Below are 24949 nucleotides of genomic sequence, written 5' to 3'. Positions count from 1 at the left end.
AGCCCCGCTGCTCGCCGCGGCTTCTACTTCTGCCGCTCCTGTCGCTCGCTCTCCGGTCGGCTCTCGGGCTCCCAGCGGCTGGGGAGTTTCATCAGCAGAACTGCCTGGAAAGGGAGGTCAGGCCTTAAACCGAGAGCCACCGAGGGCCAGATAACTCTCTGTGATGGGAGGAGCCCCGCGGCCAGAGCCAGAAAAGAGGAAGTGCAGAACCAGACGCACACCGGCCGCCGTTCTCGCAGACAGCGGCTGAAGCAGCCCCGCTGGAAGGAGACTCCTGCGATTCGAAGATATAAAATGGGTTAGTGATTTTCCTATTCGACATCAGTCGGGGGTGGGGGTGGAGGGGGGGAATTGGATGGTCTCTGATAGGGGCAGCTGCCTTGGGGTGATATGTAGATGGATCCTTTTTCTCTTTTTTGAGAGCGGGTCACTGGTGTCATAGAGTAATCTCGTTCTTCACATTGGTTGGCAAAATGATTTATAAGAATTGGGTCTCGGCCACACGGAGCTGGATGGAAATGGAAGTAGTTGTAGCTGTAACGCATGGAACGGTTTGGGGGGCAGAGAGACTGGGATTCCGATGTAGAATGAATCCCTGGGGTGGGATCTCCAGAAGTCATTTCTGCCCACCCCCTGCCTCCAGGCAGGATGTCTCTGGACTCTGGCCTGGATAAATGTGGTGAGGGAGGTGAGGACTTTTTAGCTTTCCACTGGTTCCTACCCCTCACAGCCAAATATCGCCCTTCTGCCACCGATCCAAAAGCCCTTCTCTCTGAATTTGTCAACGGATTAATTCCTTCTAATCCCCCCCTCGGGTGAAGAGAAACGCCAGGAAGAGAGAGGAAGGGGAATCTAGTCAGAGAAGAGAGGATGCTGGGAAACACACCGAAACTCTGGCGGCCATGGCTGGGCAGTGACCACTAGCCACTGGTCCAGGAGATGCTCCTGCCCCAAACCAGACTCCCGCTGAGGTTTCTTGTCGAGGGGCGAGTGGTGACACTTAGGCAGGAGGGAGGGTAAGGAAGGTAAGTAGGTGGGCAGATTGGCAAGCAAACAGAAAGTTACAGAGCTCTGGCAAAAGGGTGAGTCTCCAGATGGGCTCCCATGATTCCTCTTGAACATGCTTTTTTACTGTGCTGTGGAGAGTTGAACAAGTATCCAGATAATTTGATCGGTTAAGAAAACCATTCTGGAGTATTTGGGGAAACCCCTAATTTTTTTTTTAATAACAGGTTTCCCCCGCCCCACTTGAATTACCTACGTAAATTGCTTCATTTCTCTGGGTCACGATGCAGATGCGGGATCAGAATCCCCTGTAGTTAGGAGGCTCAAAGGGGGAGATTCAGGAAGCTCTTTGAACATGGGTCTTAGAAGATTAATCATCAAATGTCCCATCCCCTTCTCAACTTCTCTGGGGTTTTGTACAATTAGTCATAATTTTCTCTCTGGAACACGAGAAGCACTAACTCCTCAAAATAATTTATGCTCATCCAAGATATAGTTATTTATTTTATTTATTGAATGTGTCCATCATGGGAAAGCTCAAGGCCCCTTTTTTTTAATGGGTATTTGTTAAGCACTTACTAAGTGCCAGGCACTGTACTAAGCACTAGGGTATTATAGAAGTTAGTCAGGTTGGACTCAATCCATCTCAGGTTGGACTCAATCCATCTCCCATGAGGGATCCCCAGTCTTAATCCCATTTCGCAGATGAGGTAACGGAGACACAGAGAAGTTGACAGACTTGCCCGAGGTCACAGAGCAGATAAGTGGAAGAGCTGGGATTAGGACCCAGGTCCTTGTGACTCCCAAGCCTGTAATGATAATGATGGTATTTGTTAAACGCTTACTATGTGCCAAGCTCTGTTCTAAGCACTGGGTTAGGTTCAAGGTAATCAGGTTGTCCCACGTGGGGCTGACAGTCTTAATAACCATTTTACAGATGAGGGAACTGAGGCACAGAGCAGTTAAGTGACTTGCCTAAAGTCACACAACTGACAAGTGGCAGAGTCGGGATTAGAACTCACGACCTCTGACGCCCAAGCCCGTGCTCTTTCCACTAAGCCATACTCTATCCACTAGGCCAGGTTCTGCTTCTCTTGGCTTTACCTTGGCAAACTGTAAATTAAAAATAGGCATCCCAACTGTATTCTGGCCTGCATTCTCACAGATGGCATCAGGCATCTTGTTCCTATTCTTGCCCACAAATATAATTAAGACTATTTATCTTTTATCCTAGAAAAGTCTGAAAATGTTGATTATCACTAAATTGGGTGAAAATCTGCATAATAAAACTAAGACATTAAAATGTGCATTAAATACTGGGGGCAAGGAAGGCAAAATGAGATTCTCTCCAAGAAAACTGAACTCAAAGCATCCCAATTTCTTTGCTCATTAGTTATCTGTAGTAGCCAGTTTGACGAGTTAGTCCAAAAGGTTTTGAAAAAGGAGATTGTTTATCAATCAATCCCATCTATTGAGCACTTACTTTATTCAGAACACTGAACTAAGCGCTTGGGAAAGCACAGTATAACAGAGTTAGTAGACACATTCCCTGCCCACAACGAGCTTACAGTTTAGAGGGGTAGGTGGCCGATAATATGAATACATAAATTACAGATATGTACATAAGTGCTGGGGGGCTGAGGGAGAGGTAAATAAAGGGCGCAAATCCAAGTGCGAGAGTGACCCAGAAGGCAGTGGGAGAAGAAAAAATGAGGGCTTAGTCAGGGAAGGCCTCTTGGGGGAGATGTGCTTTTAATAAGGTTACGAAGGTGGGGAGAACGATCGTCCGTCAGCTACGAAGAGGGAGGGCATTCCAGGCCGGTGGCAGGTCGTAGGTGAGAGGTCAGAGGTGAGATTGACGAGACCGAGGTACAGTGAGTAGGTTGACATTAGAGGATCGAAGGCTCGTTGTGGGCAGGGAATGTGTCTGTTACATTGTTAAATTGTGCTCTCCCAAATGCTTAGTACAGTGCTCTGCACACAGTAAGAGCTCAATAAATGTAAAAAGAGATCAGTGATATGTTTGATTGACTGAGTGGGTTGGGTTGTGATAGGAAAGCAGCGAGGTAAGGTACGAGGGGGCAAGGTGATTGAATGCCATAAAGCTGCTGGTATGGAGTTCCTGTTTAATACGTAGGTGGAAGGGCAATCTCTGGAGATTCTTGGGGAGTGGGGAAACATGGACTGAACGGCTTTGGGGAAAAATGATCCAGGCAGTTGAGTGAAGTATAGACTGGAGTAGGTAGAGGCAAGAGACATGGAGGTCAGCAAGGAGGCTGATGTAGTAACCAAGGCAGGGTAGGCTGAGTGCTGTTTATCACTTTAGAAAAACAAAATGTACCTTTATTGTTAAAATTCTGAATACCACCATTCCAAAAGAGGAGAATCACATGTGCAGAGATGGGAAATCTCAGAGGACAGGGCAAAAACCACCAGGATTTAATTGTTGAATATTCCTTAAGCAGCAGAGCCAGCGCAGGTGCTGTTTGGGGAATGGAATTTAGTCACGGACGCTGCACCTGGGCTCTTGATCTGTCGCTGCCAGCAGATAGTCATGAGTGGGGTCAGGGCCGGGCAGGAGGAGGAGAGAAAATGGTCGAGAAATAGCATGACGCAGGGATCAGGAATTTACAAAAATATCGAATCGGTTCCACTTGTTCTTAGGGGTCCCGGAGGTTTCCAAATTGATTTTCCAAAAGAAATGAGCCCGGGTCACAGTCCATGGGACGTGCTGTCCCCTAGGGCAGGATGAAGTAGCCAATTATCCTGGACTTCAGGCCCTGGTGGTCCCCCCCCCCCTTCCCGGCCAGAGCTCCAGAGTCTCTCCATGTGGGAATGAGTTGGCCCTGGAACCAATGGCCCTGGGAACTTGCTCCAGGTGTGGGGCGGGGCGGGAGGGGAAGAGGCGGCTGGGGAGGGCAATTTAAGGGAAGAACCATGCCCCCCCGCCAATTGTTTTAATTTGTAAACCTCCTCTTTCCTCCTAGCTCCATCTTCCCCTCTCTTCCTCTCCCATCAATCAATCTGCCGTGTTTATTGAGCATTTACTATGTGCAGAACACAGTACTAAGCACTTGGGAGAGTACAATGCAACAGAATTAGCGGACACATTCCCAGCCCATACAGGTCACTTCCCCCTCTCTCCCACAACCCTCTTCATGCATTAGCATCCCCTTAGATTGGGAGCCCCATATGGGTCAGGGACTGTGTCCAATTTAATGAGCTCCTATCCACCCCAAAGCTTAACCCGGTGCTTGGCACATAGTAAGCGCTTAACAAACATGTGACCTATAGGCCTGCAGTGGTCTTCTGAACACTTATAGGCAACATGCATGATCTGCGGGGCACTGGTGGAGATAGCACTGTGGCCTAAGGGAAGGAGCACGGGCCTGGGAGTCAGAGGACACGGGTTCTAATCCCAGCTCCGTCACTTGTCTGCCCTGTGACCTTGGGCTAATCACTTGACTTCTTTGTGCCTCAGTTACCTCATCTGTAAATTGGGAATGTAGACCGTGAGCCCCATGAGTGAAATCGGAATGTGTGAGCCCAATTAGCTTGTTTCTAGCTCAGCGTTTGATCCGGTGGCACATTGAAAGCGCTTAACAAATACCATTAAAAAAAAATCAAAAAACATCGTAATGTAATTTTGCCTTCCAACACTAATTCCAAGGCTGGTGTAGTTTCTGTGCCAAAATATTCAGGAAAAGGTGAAGTGTGACTTTGTGTCAAGGGAGTGGCAGCCTTAGGTAGCCATCCTTGACACCTCTGACAGTGGATGTTTACCTCTGCTATCTATATAGAGCAAATGACTCTGCTGATAGTCAGATTTTATCAGTGTGAGAGAGTGTGGCTGACAAAACCCAAGTGTTTCCGGGAATCCCCTTCCCCGAAGACGTCCCTGTGCCTCTGCCCCTGGCTGACTCATTAGCTATCTATCTACAGGGTTTGGCGTGGTGGGTGTATGGGGGTCGGTTTTGGTTCTATCTTGATGTCCCGATCACCACAGATCGTTGACTAGCGTTGGTGAGCTGTGCTTGTGAGAAATAGCCAGCAATCCCCTCGAAAGCGTGGCAGCAAGAGGATTGTCCAGGAGGATTGTTGATTCTATTATCCCTCCCAATAGAAACCAGGCCTGAGTTGAAGCCAGGAGTTCGGTGACAGCTAGCTCCTTAAATGAGGGCTTCTTCTATTCACTGAGGGGCTTGAAAGAACTGGGCAGGCGGGAGCCAGTGATACGCGATTGGTTTGCAAGCTGTTTTGAATGTTGCCCTCTCAGCCACTTTCCAAGTTGTGTTGTCTTTCTGTTGGTGGGAATTTTCTTATCTTGCTGCTGGGCAGCGGTCGAGAGGCGGAAAGCCCCTTAGGAAGACTGAATGGGAGAGTGTTGTAGAATCTCGGAGCTGGAGGACACCTTGAAGGGTCATTTGGTCCAGTCCCCTGCCTCTAGGCGTGGGTCCTTGTGAAAGGGGGTCTGATCTACTGCTTTCACTCCTGCAGCTGTTTGGGCTGGACTCCCTCTCTTGCTTATCCCTATTATATTATCCTCTCCCAAACGTTTAGTCCAGTGTTCTACACACAGTAAGCGCTCAATAAATACACCTGACTGATTTCCTAATGAGATCTGAGAGCGGGACGGAAGGGACAAGGGTTTGAGGATGGGACCAAAAAGACCGCAAATGAGGTCTTTATGAACCAGTCACTTTTTGAAGTCTCTCCAACCACTCCTAAATCCCACTCAATTGGTTCCACTCTAGGTGCCCCGCCCGCTTTCTGCCCTTCTCCCAGAGCACAGTGAGAAGTCGGCATCTCCGGCCGCGGTAGCCAGTCAAAGAAGGAACGTGGAAGGATGTGCTACCAGAAATCACAAGGTTACCTCGGACCCTCAGACACTCATCTGGCCTGCTTCCACGGGGCCATTTGTCCTGTTTTATACCAGTCTGGTTTGCAACTGGTCTTTCCCCCGTCTGGAAGAGCGATGGCACTGGGCCCTTAGATCTGGTGCTTTATTTTAATCACCATCCCTCCACCTTGACTCGCGTAGCCAAATCTTGTGGCTTGGGTGTAGCGTGAGGGTTCGCGGAGACCTGGGAGGAGAAGTCTGTGATTCTGGAGCAGGTGGGAGGTGGTGGGTAGCTTGTGGTGGGGGGAAAGAGGGGTCCCCTGGACGAAGTGTCTGGCTTCAGGGTGTCCTGGTAGGAGAACACAGAGGCTGTGGAGCGGGTGGGGGAGGTGGGGATGTCAGGGGGTGCCCCCGGAGTAGCTTTTGGTGGATTTCCACAAAATCCTCCATAGGAAGGAGTTACATTATGTTAGGGGCCTGATGGAATGCATACAATATAGTGTGTATCCGGGGGTCTGGTTTCTCCGAGTCCTGTCATTAGCTGTCTTATCCGGTCCCCACCTCCAGCCACTCTGACACCATCCCAGATAGAAAGATGAACACTCTGCTTTCAGCCCTCAGGACTCTCTCTCTGGAACTCATCCTGAGGGGTGCCAAGAGATTCTTCTCTCCCGTCTACAGGCTGCTCGATCAATCAGGCATGAAACTCTTGGAAATAACTTGTCCGGGGGCCCTAAAATTCTAGCGTGGGGGAGGGGGGAATCCGAAGCCGGGAAGAGAGCCTTAGGCACAGGTTTTCCTACCCTGGAGGAAAAGTCAGAGCTGTAAAGACAGCCAGGAAGCTGCGGCTTGGCTCTTAGAAGCAAGGATATCTGACTATCTCCCTCTCTGCCGCATTTAATCTTTAAAGACCCCCTTATCTGCAGTGTTATTAGCAGCAACTTGAATTCGCTCACAGCCATTTAAGCTGTCACACCTGTGCACTCCCCGTCGTGGCCTGATAAGGTGGCCTTTAAAGTTTGAAAGGTCTTTCCCTGGGCTGGGCAGACCGTCCTCCAGAAGAGGTGATGGGGGAAGGGGGTATTTCTTGTGATGTTCGTTAAGAGCTTCCTATGTGCCAAGTGCTGTATTAAGCGTTGGGGTAGGTACTAGAGAAGCCGCGGGGCTCAGTGGAAAGAGCCCGGGCTTGGGAGTCAGAGGTCATGGGTTCGAATCCCAGCTCTGCCGCTCGTCAGCTGTGTGACTGTGGACGAGTCACTTCACTTCTCTGGGCCTCAGTGACCTCATCTGTAAAATGGGGATTAAGACTGTGAGCCTCATGTGGGACGACCTGATTACCCTGTAACTACCCTGGCACTTAGACCAGTGCTCTGCACATAGTAGGCGCTTAACAAATACCGACATTATTATTAGTAGTAAGATAATTAGGTTGGTCCCACGTGGGGCTCACAGTCTTAATCCCCGTTTTACAGGTGAGATAACTGAGGCACAGAGAAGTGAAACGATTTGCCCAAGGTCACGCCATTTTCTGGGACACGTTTCCTCCAGACTATAAAATTCTTGTGGCCGGGGAACACGTCCACCAACTCTGTTATACTGCACAAGTGGCAGCGTGGCTCAGTGGAAAGAGCCCGGGCTTCGGAGTCAGAGGTCATGGGTTCGACTCCCGGCTCTGCCACTTGTCGGCTGTGTGACTGTGGGAGAGTCACTTCACTTCTCTGGGCCTCAGTTACCTCCTCTGTAAAAGGGGGATTAACTGTGAGCCTCACGTGGGACGACCTGATGACCCTGTATCTGCCCCGGCGCTTAGAACAGTGCTCTGCACATAGTAAGCGCTTAACAAATACCAACATTATTATTATTATTACTCTCCCAAGCGCTTAGTACAATACTCCGCACACAGTAAGCACTCAGTAAATCCAACCGATAGAGTGGCTGATAAGCAGAATCTGGGACTGTCCTGTCTAGTCTGGACTTTCCCAGCAATTGTCGCAGGAGCCAATCCACTCGTTCCTGTTGTCTCCCAGCAATCCATATCCTGACCGTGTTGTTTCTGCTCCTCACCCTGCTCGCAGTCACCCCCATTTGAGTTCTCCCCAGGGAATGCTAATTAGGTACCCCATTCTTCCTACGCATCACGCCCAGCAAAGCTGGGTGGCCACAACAATCACTTTGATGCTCACTGGAGACCGAAGAACAGCTTTTTCATTTCCCAGGGCCCAAGTTTGTTTAGTCCTTCAGTCTGCTTTCAATCAAGCGGTAGGTCTTAAAGAAACTTAATAAACTCTGCTTCTCCATTCTTATACCCCTTTGTTAGATTCTTGTGGAACTCTGTTTCAGAGGGAATTCTTGCTCTGGGAAGAAGGTTTTGTGGGTTTTTTTCCTCCCTGCCTGGTGGCCCAGAGGAGCCATTAGAGGGGACTTAGCTTGGGTAAACGGGATCCGAACTGGAGTGCAAAACCAAACGATTTCTGTCTTTTCAGGAAGCCAGGCTTTAAGTGCGCTGTTTGCCTAATGGTGCGCTAGAAGAGGACTGTGCCACTCGGATAGTGGCGCCGTTTCCGACTTGGTCCCTGTTTAATGTGCCATATCGAAGTTTCGTTGAAACCCTGTGCTAATTCAAGACCTGGAAATATTGCCTCTGGTCTCATTGAGGTTTTTGTTTAATAAAGGCAGCAAGATGATGGTTCAGGTGATGTTCCACTCTGGTAGCGAACAAGTGTTCACACCCCCTTTTCTATTATTTTTATTGTGGTATTTGTTAAGCACTTATTATGTTTCAAGCACTGTAATAATAACAATAAGGTTGGTATTTGTTAAGCGCTTACTATGTGCAGAGCACTGTTCTGAGCGCTGGGGTAGATACGGGGTAATCAGGTTGCCCCACGTGAGGCTCACAGTTTTAATCCCCATTTTACAGATGAGGTAACTGAGACACAGAGAAGTGAAGTGACTCGCCCACAGTCACCCAGCTGACAAGTGGCAGAGCTGGGATTCGAACCCATGACCTCTGACTCCCAAGCCCGGGCTCTTTCCACTGAGCCACGCTAAGTGCTGGGGTAGTTACAAGATAATCAGGCCGGACAGGGTCCCTCTCCCTGTGTCCCTGCTCACAGCCTAAGTAGGAGGGAGCACAGGCATTCAAACCCCATTTTATAGATGAGGAAACTGAGGCACGGTGAAATTGACTTGTCCAAGGTCACACACAGCAGGCAAGTGAAAGGGCCAGGATTATTCATTCATTCATTCAATTAGATTTATTGAGCGCATACTGTGTGCAGAGCACTGTACTGAGCACTTGGGAAAGTACAATACAACAATTAGAACCCAGGTCCTCTGACTTCCAGGCCTGTGCTCTTTCCACTAGACCACATTGCTCCTCAAACTTTCTGCTTAGGTTTGAATTGGGCTAAGCTCACAGTTAAGAGCTCAATGAATGTAGTCCTCTAGCTCAAACAGGTTTCCCTAGAAGAATTACTGTGGGAGATATTCCAGTCACCGCGTTGACGGGATCAATGTACGTTTGGCCAAAATGTTGGGTCTTTAAGTAAGGTCTGTCGGGCCGAGCCGGTGCGGTGACCATTAATCCAGTTTTAAACCAGGCGGTCCGGCTTTATGATATTTGATTTCTGACATTCTTATTATCAGCACCTATCTCCCTCAGCATCAGCCCTGATTACGGGAGGCCAGCAGAAGAGCAAAATGTCTCTGGAGTAAATGGAAAGGTTAAGGGTCCCCTGGAGAAGCGCTCTGGGGTCAGGCCGAGTCGGGAGGGCTCTCGCAAAATGGTGCATATGAAATTATTCTGTGACCCGGCCGGGCTCAACCAATCACGCACAGCGTCGGGGCGGGGGGGTCTCAGGAGACGATGTCCGTGAGGCCTGCCGGTGGTCGTCCGAAGACCAGGACTCCCTGGGTGATGGAACCCCGTTGTAAACACCTCTTCTCCGTTTCTTTCTGTTTTAGGGGCTGGGGGAAAGGAGTGGGTTGTGTAGCCTTTTTCTACAGCTGCTTCTAGGGGGTTTTCTGTGCTTTGCTGCTCAGCTGTATTCTCTTCCACCTCAGAACTTCTCGGTTCCTCAGCTCCGAGAAGGAATTTATTTTTAGATGTCGTTCTTTGAAAAAGGAGAGAGAAAAAGTGTGTAGTGGCTGGGCTTTTCCCTACGTGTTGAGCTTGCGGGGCACCCAGGGACGAGGCAGACCTGGCAGGCTCCTGTTGCAGCCAAGCTTCCTGAACGCTTCTCGGTGTTTCGGCCCGGTCTGTGTCTGACCCAGCTTCTTTATGATCTGGAGAAAGCTCGGTGGCAGGTGCAAGATGTAGGGCGAGGTCTCATGAGTCCCCCAAAATGTCCCGTCCTCTTTGCTGTGGTTGATGGTAAAGGGCTGAGCAGCAAAGCCTAGTAGAAAGAGCACAGAACAGTCGGGATTTCTCATTTCTAGCCCTGACTTTGCCCCACGCCTGCTCTGTAACCTTACGCAAGCCACTTTACTTCTCTCTGTATCTCGCTTTTCTCATCAGTAAAATGGAGTTAAAAATCACTGTTTTCCCATTCCTCTTAGACTGAGCCCTGTGTGGAACAGGGACTATGTCCAGTCTGATTCCCTTGTACCTACCTGAGTGTTTGGCTCGTAGTCAGCAGTTACACAGTTCCATCATTATTAAGCAGAGATGAGATCCTGGCAGTCGGATGAATCGTGCCATTCGGCAGCAGCGGAAGCCTGCTCGATCCCTGAACCTGTCTTCCCTGTGGGAACGTGGCCATTAGGGATTCCTTTCGCACAGGTTCTTGGATCTGAACACTTCGATACTCACCCCAGCCCCAGGGCCTTTACGTAAATATCCTTAGAGGCCGGGAAGCCGCATGGCGTAGTGGATAGAGCACGGGCCTAGGAGTCAGAAAGTCTTGGGTTCCAATCCAATCCAATCCTGCTCCTCACTTGTCTGCTGCGTGGCCTTGGGCAAGTTACTTCACTTCTCTGTGCTTCAGTTACCTCATCTGTAAAATGGGGATTAAAACCGGGGGCCAAGGTGGGTTAGGGACTGTTTCTAACCCCACTTGTTTGTGTCCACCCAGCGCTTAGTACCGTGCCTGGAACATAGTAAGCGCTTAACAAATTCCAAAATTATTATTACTATTATTGTTACTATTTCCCCAACGGTAATTTATTTTAACATCTGCCAGCCTCCGTCCCCCCCCCCCCCACCCCCGCCCCCACAGACCATAAGCTCCTTGTGGGTGGGGATAGCATCTGCCAACTCTACGGCATTATACTTTCCCACACACTCAGTTCAGGGGTCTGAACCCGGTGAGCACTCAATAAATACCACTGAATAATTGAAGTCTTAATGACTGGACCGAGGATGGTCCACGATTTTCTAGGCGTCCTCACCATCATCGCAAGACCATGATTTCCGAATTGCCCCTAGGGTAGCCCTGCTTGGATGTCTCTGATACATGGTCCCCTCTCGAATTCTGGTAGACACATTCTTCTTTGAAGAGTTGATTATTAGGGAACCCAGTGTTTCCAAAGGATTGTTTCAGTGGGGATTTAGGGCTCCTTTTCCATCCTCCCTCCCTTAATTTCCCAATTATCCCCATTTATGCAGTTAAAGTCTGCTTTTTGGCTTCTAGAATTGCTGCCTGCTGAAATACTTATTCCCTGCAAGGCCAAAACAATCTTCTGGAAAGCACCCACATACACACACACACACACACACACACAGTTCAGTAAACATCACATGTTTATTGGTAAGTTCATGTTTCAGTCACATACAAATTGGCTTTCCTGGCCACAGTGGCAGTTTGAAAAACCACATACAAAACAGCAGTGCTTCTCTACTGCAGCTAAAGTACACAATACACAGTGTCCCAAGACCACAGTTCTTGGTGATTTTGAGGTCAGATGTTCATTCCTTTGATTTACAAAATGGTTCACATGCGACTCTCCCCTGAAGTCTGTTCATCTGGGCTTGTTCAAAAATAAACTGTCCAGGTGTGAAATAGACCCTGATCTAGATCAAATTTTATGTGGAACTACTGTACTGCACATTGCGGGTGACCAGCTGGTTAGGGAAGCGGGTCAGTGGTATGACACTTGAGGTGTCGCTCAGTTATTGGAACAGATACAAATTGCCCAGGGCGGCCCATTTTTGCCAAACAGAATGTGCCCGGCTAGACTTACAGTGAAGTCCAGGAACGGTGAACTGAGTTTGGAGAAGTTCACGCTAACTTAATACCGCTAGGAATAATATCGCTGCCCAAATTTATGCTGCAGAACTCGTTTCTGTTTTAGGAAAAACTTACTTCTCCAATACTAGAGATGATCAAATTTTCAGTATTTTCCAAAAAGAGGTACCTAATTCACCATCAAAAACAGCTGTATTAATGCTGATAAAACTGAGCATATTCATAGGTTTTTTGGTACCCAGGAAACTCACAGATTTTTTTCTTGTGTATCTCATGTCTGAATCCATCTGATTATCCTAAACAAACAAAAGTAATAGCATTTATAGAGGGTCCACTGGATGCAATAGACTGGATTAAAATGCTTTGACCATACGAAACAGAGAAGTGACAGAATCCCCACCCACAAGGAATTTACAGTCTTATGGGAAGAGATAGACATATTTTTTTTTACAACAGATTAATCCAGATAAATCATCGAATATAAAATTGGATGAACACACACACAAAAGCTTGAATACGAATAAGTGCGTATGTGCTGGAGATGATGTGTGGGTTTGAGAAGCAGCGTGGCCAAGTGGAAAGAGCATAGGTCTGCGTGTCCTAGGACCTGGATTCTAATCTTGACGCCCCCAATTAGCTGCTACTTGACCTCGGACTAATCACTTATCTTCTGTGCATCTCAGTTTTCTCATCTGTAAAATGGGGATTAAATACCTCTTCTTCCTCCTTCCTAGACTGTGAGCCCCATGAGGGACAGGGACTGTGTCTGACCTGATGATCTTATTTCTACCCTGATGCTTCATTCAGTACCTTTAAAAAGTACCATTAAAAATAGTGTGTGTATAAATATGTATGAATACATTTATATATACTTACATATTCTTATATATATATATATACTTATATAGACTATACTATATATATTATATATATAAACTCTGAGATAGATGCAATTTAATCTGAGATACAAGATCAAATGTTCCCTAGTGGATAGAACAGGGACCTGGGAGGCAGAAGGACCTGGGTTCTAATCCCAGCTCCTCCACTTGTCTGTGGTGTGACCTTGGGCAGGAAACTTCATTTCTCTGGGCCTCAGTTACCTCATCTGCATAATGGGGATTAAGACCGTGAGGTCCATGTGGGACATGAACTGTGTCCAACCTGATTAGTTTACATCTACTCCAGCCCTTAATACAGTGCCTGGCACATAGTCAAGTGCTTAACAAATGCCATTAAAAGGAAAAAAAAAAAATCAGATTGGACACAATCCCTCTCCCACGTGGGGCCCAAAGTCTAAGTAGGAGGGCGAACAGGTATTTAATCCCATTTTAGAGATGAGGAAACTGAGGCCCAGAGAAGTTAAGTGATTTGCCCAAGGTCACACAGCAGACCAGTGGAAGAGCCAGGATTAAAACCTAGGTCCTCTGACCCCAGGCCTGTGCTCTTTCCACAAAACTTCTGAAGCAGCACTTTGAGAGCTCGAACCAGGGTGGTAGCTATTTGGGTGGCGAAGAGGGGCAGATCCGAGAGATACTGTATAGGATATAATATGCTATATTATTGTATGTAAATCGGCACAGTCTGGCAGTAGATTGAATGAGAACAAAAGTTTAGGCTTGTAGAGTTCAAGCCGAAGTACAACCCAAAACGCATTACCGACCTCAACGATAACTGGCGATTATCAGTAATGACATTGACAGGTTTCGGCTTGGATTAGTTGAAGAGGAAATTTTCAGCATTTCAGCCATGCGGAGATGAGGTCAGCCCCGTGAAATTCTTTTAAACATTTATTTTTTTGTGGGGGTACCTCCAGTCACCAGATTTATAAAAGAAGCTTTCCCCCAGAGCGATATCAAGCAGTTCCAAATCAAAGAGGCAGCCCCAGGAAGTCCCAGAAATAGCAGTTCCCCAACAGCTAGTTCGTACTGTGTAAAGCAATCATAGGGCCTCTAATTCACCAGTGGTATTTCCTGAGCACGCATTGCATATAGAGCACTGTACTAAGTACTTGGGAGACTACAATACGAACGAGGTGGGAGGCCCGTTTCCTTCCCTCGAGGAACTCACAGTCAAGAAGGGGAGGCCGACATTAAAAAAAGAAATCGCGGATCTGTACGTAAGCGCTGTGGGACTGGGAGTGGGGTGACTATCGGGGGCTTAAAGGGTCGAGGTTCATTCACTCATATTTATTGAGCTCTTACTGTGTGCAGAGCACCGTACTAAGTGCTTGGAAAGTACAATTCAACAACAAAGAGGGACAGTTCCCTTTGCCCACAAAGAGGCAAAACGCCCACATCGGGCTCACGGTCTAGAAAGTCCATCGGTGACGCAGAAGGGAGAGGGAGTGTGGGGGAAAGAGGGCTTCATGGCGGAAGATCTCTTGGAGGAGATGTGATTTTAATAAGGCTTTGAATGTGAGGAGAGAGGATGTGAAGAGAGAGGTCGTCTGACATATATGAAGGGGGAGGGAGATCAGGGCCAGACCAGGGATGAGGAGAAAGAGCACAGCTCTGGGAATCGTTGGGGCCTATTGGCTAGACGCCGGAAGGTCCACGGTTCCTATCCCGCGTCCGCCACTTGTCTGCTGTGAGACCTTGGGCAGGTCTCTAAACTTCTCAGAGCTTCAGTTATCTGTAAAATGGAGATTGAGACTGTGAGCCCCATGTGGGACATGGACAGTATCCAGATTAGCTTGTATCTAACCCAGCGCCTCAGTACAGTGTTTGACACATAGTAGGTCCTTAACAAATACCAACGCCCTCACCCCCTCATACAAACAAACAATCCTGGCACTGTCGGTAAGGAAATGTCAGCTAAGGCTGTGTCATCAATAATGAAGGTTTCTGAGCATAGAATCCCCTCGGCCAGTGCACAGATCGGAAAGGCCAAGCAGGAATCCTGAAAAGTAGCTTGCTAACGTGGGCGGCGATGACCACAGTGACCGAGCACTGTGTATTGTATTTATCGAGCACTTATTACGTGCGGAGCACTGTACTAAGAGCTCCAGGGTTGGTAGACACAATCCCCGCCCGCAACAGGCTCGCAGTCTAGAAGGGGAGACAGATATTAATATAAATAAATGAATAACGGATGTGTCCGTAAGTGCGGCGGATCTGCGCATAGGTGCTGTGGGGCTGAGGGTGGGGTGAATAAAGGGAGCAAATCAGGGCGAAGCAGAAGGGAGTGGGAGAAGAGGAAATGGGAGGTTATGAGGGCTTAGTCAGGGAAGGCCTCTTGGAGGAGAAGTGCCTTCAGTTAAGCTTTGAAGGTGAAGAGAGCTAATTTTCTGTCAGGCAGCTCCGTGCTGGCTCACGCGCTACGGTACATATTGGCATTGAACTGCAGTAGTCTGGGCCGTAAATGGATGAGAAGCAGCGGATAGAGCCGGCATTAGAACCTAGGTCCTCCGACCCCAGGCCCGGGCTCTTTCCAGAAGACTTCTAAAGTAGCACTCTAAGAGCTTGAACCAGGGTGTAGCTATCTGGGTGGAGGAGGGGGCGGATCCGAGAGATATTATATAGGATACGATATAATAATAATGATAATGTTGGTATTTGTTAAGCGCTTACTATGTGCAGAGCACTGTTCTAAGCGCTGGGGTAGACACAGGGGCATCAGGTTGTCCCACGTGGGGCTCCCCGTCTTCATCCCCATTTTACAGATGAGGGAACTGAGGCCCAGAGACGTTGTGACTTGCCCGCAGTCACACAGCTGACAAGTGGCGGAGCCGGGATTCGAACTCATGACCTCTGACTCCAAAGCCCATGCTCTTTCCACTGAGCCACGCTGCTTCTCTATATGATATTATATATAAACTGGCAGGGTCCTAGTGGGTAGAGCACGAGCCTGGGAGTCAGAAGGACCTGGGTTCTAATCCCGGCTCCACCTTGTGGGACCTTGGGCCAGTCACTTAACTTCTCTGTGTCTCTGCTACCTCATCTGTAAAATGGGGATTAAGACTGTGAGCCCCACGTGGGACAACCTGATTACCTTGAAATACCCCGGCACTGAGAGCAGTGCTCGGCACGTAAAAAGCACTTAACAGATACCATTATTATTATTACTACTCTCTCAGCACTTAGTACAGTGCTCTAAGGTAGGGCTCAGCAAATACCACCGATGGTGATAATAGCACTAAAAGCAGTGGATGGAATTTAGGAGTACAGGAAAAAGTACCCATCATGCTCCTAGCAGAAGATGTAACGGAGTGTCCAAACCGTCTGCTTGAGAGACCACGGAGAGTTTCCAATAAACGTCGGATATCTCACGGACGTGACCACAAACGGGTGTTTTGCTGGAAAGGGCTTACTGATAGTAAGGATACTAAAACAGCAATAAGATCACGGAGATCTAAGATAACGCTGAGAGTGAAGAACCAGACTTTGGCCCCGTTAAAAGGTGGGGGTGGCAGCAGGAAAGGGAAGGGATAAAAATGGGGGGATAAAATGAGAGTAAAATGGTCCTTCAGGCTCCCTCTGAGACAGCGATTCCCGTGGGTGGGATGGGATGGGGGCGGCGTTCGACCTGAGTATCTCGTGTCTACCCCAGTGCTAAATGGGGTGCTTGATGCTTAGTAAGCAATAAACAAATACCACAGTTACGATTATTACTATTATTATTAGAAACAGAGAGAGAGAGAGAGAGGGAGGAGGTGTTCATGTTGCGGCAGGGGAACTGGGGAGGTGGTTGGAGCAAGCCAGACTAGGGGAATTTAAGAGAGGTGACGTAGGTCAGTTGTGGCAGGTAATGATGATAATTATGGCATCTACTAAGCGCTTATTATATGCCAAGGACTGTACTAAGCATTGGAGCAGTTTCAAGCTATCCAGCTCAGATTTAGTCTCTGTCCCACATGGGGCTCACAGTCTAATGGGGAGGAAGACTGTGAGCCCCACGTGGGACAACCTGATTACCTTGTATCCCCCCCCCCCCCCCGACCCCACCGCTTAGAACAGTGCTTGCCACGTAGTAAGCGCTTAACAAATACCATCCTCATCATCATCTCTTGGGAAGAAGCAGTGCGGCCTAGCGGAAGGAGGAAGGGCCTGGGAGTCAGGAGACCTGGCTCCTAATTCTGACTCTGCCACTTGCCTGCTGAATGACCTTGGGCAGGTCACTTAATTTCTCTTCTCCGGTTTTCTCATCCTGAAAATGGGAGATGTGAAATACCTGTTTGGAACCCATGACCTCTGACTCTCAAGCCTGTGCTCTTTCCATTGAGCCATGCTGCTTCTCTAAGAGATAATCCAAAAGAGATAATAAGAGATCCATAAGAAATAATCCTAACTGGCATTTGTTAAGTACTTACAATGCACCAAGCACTGTACCAAGTGCTGGGGTAGGTACAGGATCGTCAGGTAGGCGCCAATCTCCGTGCCACGAGGGGCTCACAGTCTAAGTAGGAGAGAATAGAATTTAATGTCCGTTTTACAGAGGAGTTAAGCGACTTGCCCAAGGTCACTGAGCAGACCAGTGGCAAAGTCAGGATCGGAACCCAAATCCCCAGACTCCCAGGCCTGGGCTCGTTCCACAAGGCCAACTTGGGAAGAGCTGGGGAAGGCCGGCAGAGGCGGCAAACTCATCCCCGTCAACCACTTCCCGATTCCCAAAGCCGAATCTCCCCGAGCCGCTGCTTCCTGCTTCACCACCTTCCCCCAACCCCCAAGCTCAGCTTCCTCATTGGCTCTTCGGCCGCCTTTCGGCGGGGAAAAACTGGACAGACGTTGACTCGTGAGAAACTTTTGATACAAGTGGAGGAGTTTCGGTTAACCCACCAACAATTTGCAGCATTAATATAGCAGAGAGAAGATGAGGAGCACCTTTCTAAGAAGAGAACATGCGTCCACAAGGAGCCAGCCAATCGATCAATACTATTTCCTGAGCGCTTACTCTGTGCAGAGTACTGTACGAAGCGCTTGGGAGAGAACGATAGTAGACTGCAGGCCGTCCCCCGGAAGCTCTCAGTCCAGAGGATTGTTTTTCTTGCCATCCCGCCTTCCTTCCTTCCTTTCAAACAGGACTACACTCCAATTACGTCTTCCTGGAATAAACCCCCCGAGACGTTGCAGCCTCCCTGGCTTAGTTGACGGGAGAAATGAATTTAGTGATGCAACGAAATGGTCCAGTGCCATTGAGTTCTTCAGTCATTCACCTATCGGTGGAGTCTAACGCTGTGTCTCTCAGCTCTCGCCACCGGGAACCTATCCCTACTGGGTTATTGGACGGGTCATAGCTTCACCCGCAGTCCAGACAGCTCGTGTTTTTACTAGTTAGGTTCTAAAACGAGCTAATGAATGGGTCCACACAAGGAGAGCTGCATGGCGTTTTGAAAGCCAACTTTTTCCCTCCTCTCTTCCCCTCAGTGCTTTCCCCAGGCAGGGGGAAGGAGGGGCATTTTTACCTCAAGGGGACGGAAAGTGTGGCTTTCCACATCTATGCCACCCTGCCCGCCCGACTCTGAACGCCTCATTCATTAGGAAACGCGTGTGAGGCGAACCAGTGCTCGGCGAGCTCCGAAGACACCACAGGAGACTCGGAGAGGGGAAAGGATTTGAACCACTACGAATTAGAGGCCTGGCTGGCTTTTCCCATCTGTTAAATGTGGGTCTGAGAGCAGGATGGTGGGAGAACAGAATCATATCCGGCTCCATTTGTCACAGAAAGATAAGCGTCAGAACTCTGGTTGTGTCCAGAATAAAGTTACCGAGGAGCAAATGACTGAAATAAGTCTACAAGTGGGCAGAGAAAACACTGTTCCATTTTATTGCTTCTGAAGAGCGAATAAGAGGAAATGGGCTTAAACTGCAGCAGGGGAGATTTAGGTGAGCCGTAAGGAAACATTCTCCGGGTCGTAAAGAAACCTCGAGGGTCCGGAGAATTTACCAGGCCACAAAACCTGTCCCTCTCCCACCCGAGCTCCCTCTTCCAGAACCGACTAGTTTAGGCAGCTTGCACGGTAAAACAAAGAACGTCAACACCCCTATCGACGGGGCATTAATCGTTACCGGCCCTGGGCCTGTGGACAGGCTGTTATTTGCTCTCTTCCGCTATATTCGTGAGGCACAAAATGTGTTGCCAAGGGAGGCTGTGGACTCTCTTCCTTGGAGATTTCTGAGAAGAGGATGAACTGTTGTCTAGATGGGGTGGTTGAGACCTAGGCTGCCTGGAGGGAGGTAGACAATCAATCGATCGATCGATCGATCAGATTTATTGAGTGCTTACTGTGTGCGGGGCACTGTACTAAGCGCTTGGGAGAGTACGACATAACAATATAACGGACGCATTCCCTACCCAAAACAAGCTTACAGTCTAGAGGAGGAGACAGACGTTAATACAAATAAATAAGTTACGGATTCGTAGGTAAGTGCCGTGGGCCTGGGGGTGGGGTAAGTTAAGGGAGCAAATCAGGGTGATGCAGAAGGGGTGGGAAAAGCCGGAAATGAGGGCTTAGTCAGGGAAGGCTTCTTGGAGGCGATCTGCCTTCAATAAGGCTTTGAAAGTGGGTAGAGCCCTTTTCTGTAGCATGTGAAAAGGGAGGGAGACTAGACCGCTTCCTGCGAGCCCATCCAGAAATATCATCCTCATCCTCATCATCATCATCATCATCATCATTATTATTATGGTATCTATTAAGCGCTTACTACGTGCCAGGCTGCTGTACTAAGCGCTGGACACAGCCCCTGTCCCTCTTGGGGCTCACAGTCTCAATCCCCATTTGACAGATAACTGAGGCCCGGAGCAGCCAAGTGACTTGCCCAAGGTCACCCAGCAGACAAGTGGCGGAGCCGGGATTAGAACCCATGACCTTCTGACTCCCAGGCCCGGGCTCTGTCCACCACTAGGAATAAAGAATTTGTCAGGATAGAGACAGTCTGGAGCGAGGCAAGCATTCCCGAATCATTTGGGGACCAACCTGGAGATCCGAACTGTACTTTCCAAGCACTTAGCACTGTGCTCCGCACACGGTCGACGCTCAATAAATATGAATGAATGAATTCGAAACTCCCCCTGAGAACTTCAAAAAACACTATCTGTCGATAGCTTTCTGATGTAGGTGGCATTGTCTCTCCCTATACTTGCCTTATCAGTCGGCGTAAAGGACGGAGTAGGAGACCAAAGACCTTTTAATGAATTATGGTGTTTACTCAAAATTATTATGGGCCCAGGTCTGGGGAAGATGAAGATAATCAGATCAGATACAGTCCCTGTATGGAGTTCACAGTCTAAGCGATGGAGAGAGCACTCAACCGCTCTACGTATAAGGAAACTGAGGCAGAGAGAGGCCCAAGGGACTTGTTCAAGGTCACGCAGATGGTCAGGGGCAGATTTGGGAGGAGAAGCCAGGTCTCCCGACTCCCAGCCGCATTCGCTTTTTTCGCTCGGCTCGCTGCCCCTCCGACCAGCTTCCTAATGGTATTCTACCAGCGGTTCCCCGGCAGGTAATTGAGCCCCCTCATTAGATGAAGGAAACTCGCTAATGCCCAGAAGCTTGTGAGGTCTACTCGTGAAGTCACTGATGAATATCATTTAAATTAATGGTTAAGGGGGTTTTCAAGCCGCCATCCAGAGGAGCCAAGAAAGGAAAACCGAGTCGTATTACATTCTTGACGCCGACAGAGGACGAAACATTAAAAGACAATTATAGGCCTAAGTAAAATTTAAAATGATTAAAAAGTATATCTTAATAGAAGTCATTACCCATCAGCGGTCTCTGGGGTAAGATTTTCCAGGGTTTTGCCAAATGGGTGAATTTCGTCTGAAATGAGAACAGATCAACGAAAAAGTCGAAAAAGTGAAACCGGTAGGAGTCCGGCGCTTGCGGAGGAGAATGACCTGTGGACGATTGGCGCTTCGATCTGCCCTGTCTGTCGTCTGGTTGGCGGGGTGAGAGGTGAGAGAGCGTGGATGGTACCACATCTTAATAATAACTGTGGTATGTGCGAAGCGCTTAGGGTATGCCAAGCTCTGTTCTAAGCAGCGAAGTAGATACAAGATAATCAGGTCAGGCACAATCCCCCCTCACAGTCTTAACGTGAGCCCCTTGAAACCTGTCCCCGCAAGTAGTAACTCTCCGAAATCTGACTTGGGGACTATATCGATTTAGGAAAACCTCCGCGCCGCCCCCCGACCCATCCACACGATCCTCTTCAAACAGGATGATGAAGTCAGGGGAAGAGGTTCTCCCCCGCAGCGTGGCTCACTGGAAAGAGCCCGGGTTTGGGAGTCAGAGGCCATGGGTCCGAATCCCGGCTCTGCCACTCGTCCGCTGTGTGACTGTGGGCGAGTCGCTTCACTTCTCTGGGCCTCAGTTCCCTCATCTGTAAAACGGGGATGAAGACTGGGAGCCTCACGTGGGACAACCTCATTCCCCTGTATCTACCCCAGCGCTTAGAACAGTGCTCTGCACGTAGTAAGCGCTTAACAAATACCAACATTAGACTGAAAGCCCGTCAAAGGGCAGGGACCGTCTCTATCCGTTACCCATTTGTCCATTCCAAGCGCTTAGTCCAGTGCTCGGCACATAGTAAGCGCTCAATAAATACTATTGAATGAACGAACGAGGAGATGTGGGAAGCGGCGTGGTGGAGCGGGTAGAGCCTAGGCCTGGGAGTCAGAAGGTCATGGGTTCTAATCCCCGCCCCGCCATTTGTCTGCCGTGACCTTGGGCACGTCACTTGATTTCTCTGGGTCTCAGTTACCTCATCTGTAAAATGGGGATTGAGACTGTGAGCCCCGTGCGGGACAGGGACTGGGTCCACCCTGATTTCCTTGTATCCACCCCAGTGCTTAGGTCAGTGCCCGGCACATAGTGAGCGCTTAACAGATAGCATCGGCATCCTGTGTTTTAATCTGCGATAGCTAATCACTACCTAAAAGCGCCACGATCCTTTAACCATCATCGTCAGGCTCTCAGAAATCCCAAGAGGCAAGGTCCTAGCGAGGCCTAATGGCAAGAACAGGGGCCTGGAAGTCAGAGGCCCTGGGTTCTAATCCCACTCCTGCCACGGGTCTGTGGCGTGAGTAGGGGCAAGCCACCTCACTCCTCTGTGCCTCGGTGACCCGATCTGTAAATTGGAGATCAAAATATCTGTCCCCACTCCCTCCGAGACTGTGAGCCCCATGTGGGATGGGGAAGGGGCTTGATCTGCTCACACCGTGACTTGCCCCGGCGCCCGGCACGTCGCGAAAGCTTAACGGAGACCCCGATTATGACCCTTGGGACCCGGGCGTTATAAATCCGCTTCTCATTTATTACGTGACCCTGGGAAAAACCTGGCCCTTTCCCGATTCCTTTAACGCGACAGAAACAATAAAACCCAATTTCGCTGGGCTGCCGTGGCGGGGGGCGGTGGGGGAGGATATCTAATAAAAGTGATCAGTAAATACAGAATGTGCCTACATTAGCTACTTTTACCGGCCACGGAGGGCTATAGGACAGGGAGGCATAATAATGCGACGGTAACTTGGTTTTATCGCTTCGAGAGAGACGCAGGTAATTTGAAAAACGTCTATCAGCACAAACACTTTGACCCCCGTCGTCTGGGGAGGAATCCCCGTGAGACTTCCACCGGCACTGTGGGGCCTGACTGTCCTCGGCGATTTAGGGGAAGCAGCGCGGCTCGGTGGAAAGGGCCCGGGCTTGGGAGTCAGAGGTCATGGGTTCGACTCCCGGCTCCGCCACTCGTCCGCTGTGTGACTGTGGGCGAGTCACTTCACTTCTCTGTGCCTCAGTGACCTCATCTGGAAAATGGGGATGAAGACCGTGAGCCCCACGTGGGACAACCTGACACCCCTGTGTCTACCCCAGCGCTTAGAAGAGTGCTCTGCACATAGTAAGCGCTTAACAAATACCAACATTATTATTAGGTCACGGGTTCGACTCCCGGCTCCGCCTCTTGTCCGCCGTGTGACTGTGGGCGAGTCGCTTGACTTCTCTGGGCCTCAGTGACCTCATCTGTAAAATGGGGATGAACTGGGAGCCTCACGTGGGACGACCCGATGACGCTGTATCTCCCCCAGCGCTTAGAAGAGTGCTCGGCGCATAGTGAGCGCTTAACAAATACCAACATTATTATTAGGTCACGGGTTCGACTCCCGGCTCCGCCACTTGTCCGCCGTGTGACTGTGGGCGAGTCGCTTGACTTCTCTGTGCCTCAGTTACCTCATCTGTAAAATGGGGATAAACTGTGAGCCTCACGTGGGACGACCCGATGACGCTGTATCTCCCCCAGCGCTTAGAACAGTGCTCTGCACATAGTGAGCGCTTAACAGAGACCAACATTATTATTTTCGCGGTGTGCCAGTGAAGATGGGTGGGGCGGAGCAGGCCCAGAGCTCACCTCCTCCAGGAGGCCTTCCCAGACTGATTCCTTCCCCTGCCTTCAGCACTGTGCTCGTCTGTATATATTATTTATTTCGTTAACGAAGCGTCTATCTCCGCGATCCTATCGATCTTGATGATGTCTCGTTTCGTGCTGTTCGGTTTTGCTCCGCCGTGTGTCTCCCCCGTTGAGAAGCGGCGTGGCTTAATGGAAAGAGCGGGGGCTTGGGGGGTCAGAGGTCGTGGGTTCCAATCCCTCCTCCGCCACCCGTCTGCTGGGTGACCTTGGGCGAGTCACTTCACCTTCTCTGTACCTCAGTTCCCTCCTCTGTAAAATGGGGATTAACTGTGAGCCTCACGTGGGTGAGGCTCACACATAGGAAGCGTCTATGGCTCTCTCTGCACATAGTAAGCGTCTAACAAATACCAGCATTATTATTACTATTAACTGTGAGCCCCACGTGGGACAACCCGAAGCAGCGCGGTTCAGTGGAAAGAGCTCCGGGCTTGGGAGTCAGAGGTCATGGGTTCGAATCCCAGCTCTGCCGCTTGTCAGCTGCGTGACGGTGGGCCAGGCACTTCACTTCTCTGGGCCTCAGTGACCTCATCTGTAAAATGGGGATTAACTGTGAGCCTCACGTGGGACGACCCGATGACCCTGTCTCTCCCCCAGCGCTTAGCACAGTGCTCTGCACCGAGTAAGCACTTAACAAATACCAAAATTATCATTATCATTATTATTATTAACTGTGAGCCTCCCGTGGGACGACCCGATGCCCCTGTCTCTCCCTCGGCGCTCAGCACAGTGCTCTGCACCGAATAACCGTCTAACAAATACCAAAATTATTATTATTATTATTAGTATTAACTGTGAGCCTCCCGTGGGACGACCCGAAGACCCTGTCTCTCCCCCCGGCGCTTAGCACAGCGCTCTGCACCGAGTAAGCGCTCAACAAATACCAGCATTATTAGTATTTATTGAGCGCTTACCGTGTATGGCATGGACAAACGGGTCACAGCTAGAGACAGTCCCTGCCCTTTGACGGGTTCACAGGCTAATCGACGGAGCTACGGCGGGGGGGGATGCGGAGCGCTGCGCTAAGCGCTCGGATACAAGGGGGGGGGGGAGGCCGGAGGGAGGAGGGCGGGGCCGGTTTCCATGGCGACGGGCCCGGGCTCTGACGTGGCGCGGGGGGGGGGGGGGTCGTCGCGCCGCCGAGGCCTTGACGTGGCGGCGGGGGGGGGAAGGAGGGGGAAGTGCGCGCGCGCGCGCGTGTGTGCGCGCGCGCCCGGGTTTCCCGTCATGTCGGCTCCCTCCCGGGGGGCGGGGCCTGGGGGGGGCGGGGCTCCTCCCGCCGGCCAATGGCGGCGCGGGGCACAAAGATGCAAATGAGCGCGCGGCGGGGCGGGAGGGCGGCGGGGCCGGGGGGGGGCGCGGCCCAATCCGGGCGGCGGCTGGCGGCGCGGAGGAGGCGGCGCCCGCTCCTGCCCCCGCCCCCGCCCCCCCTCCTCCCCTCCCTCCTCGCCTCCCTCCTCCGCCCCTCCCCTCGGCCGCTCGCTCCTTCGGCCGGGTGGCCGCGCTGACAGGGGGCCCGC

General features: G+C 50.1%; 1 protein-coding gene across 3 annotated transcripts in view; it reads left to right on the top strand.

Moving 5' to 3' along the window:
- Positions 1-216: 216 nt before the first annotated feature.
- Positions 217-24949, top strand: part of CHD9 (chromodomain helicase DNA binding protein 9) — a 208292-nt gene continuing 183559 nt past the window's right edge. For all 3 annotated transcript variants that reach the window (XM_029075871.2, XM_016226833.3, XM_016226832.3), the window contains exon 1: positions 217-298. The gene's annotated coding sequence lies outside the window, so the exon portion shown is untranslated. The remainder of the gene's footprint in view (positions 299-24949) is intronic.

Source organism: Ornithorhynchus anatinus, chromosome 11 (assembly GCF_004115215.2).
Source record: "Ornithorhynchus anatinus isolate Pmale09 chromosome 11, mOrnAna1.pri.v4, whole genome shotgun sequence".
NCBI classification, from domain to species: Eukaryota; Metazoa; Chordata; class Mammalia; order Monotremata; family Ornithorhynchidae; genus Ornithorhynchus; species Ornithorhynchus anatinus.
This window is presented reverse-complemented; position numbering and strand designations above follow the sequence as displayed.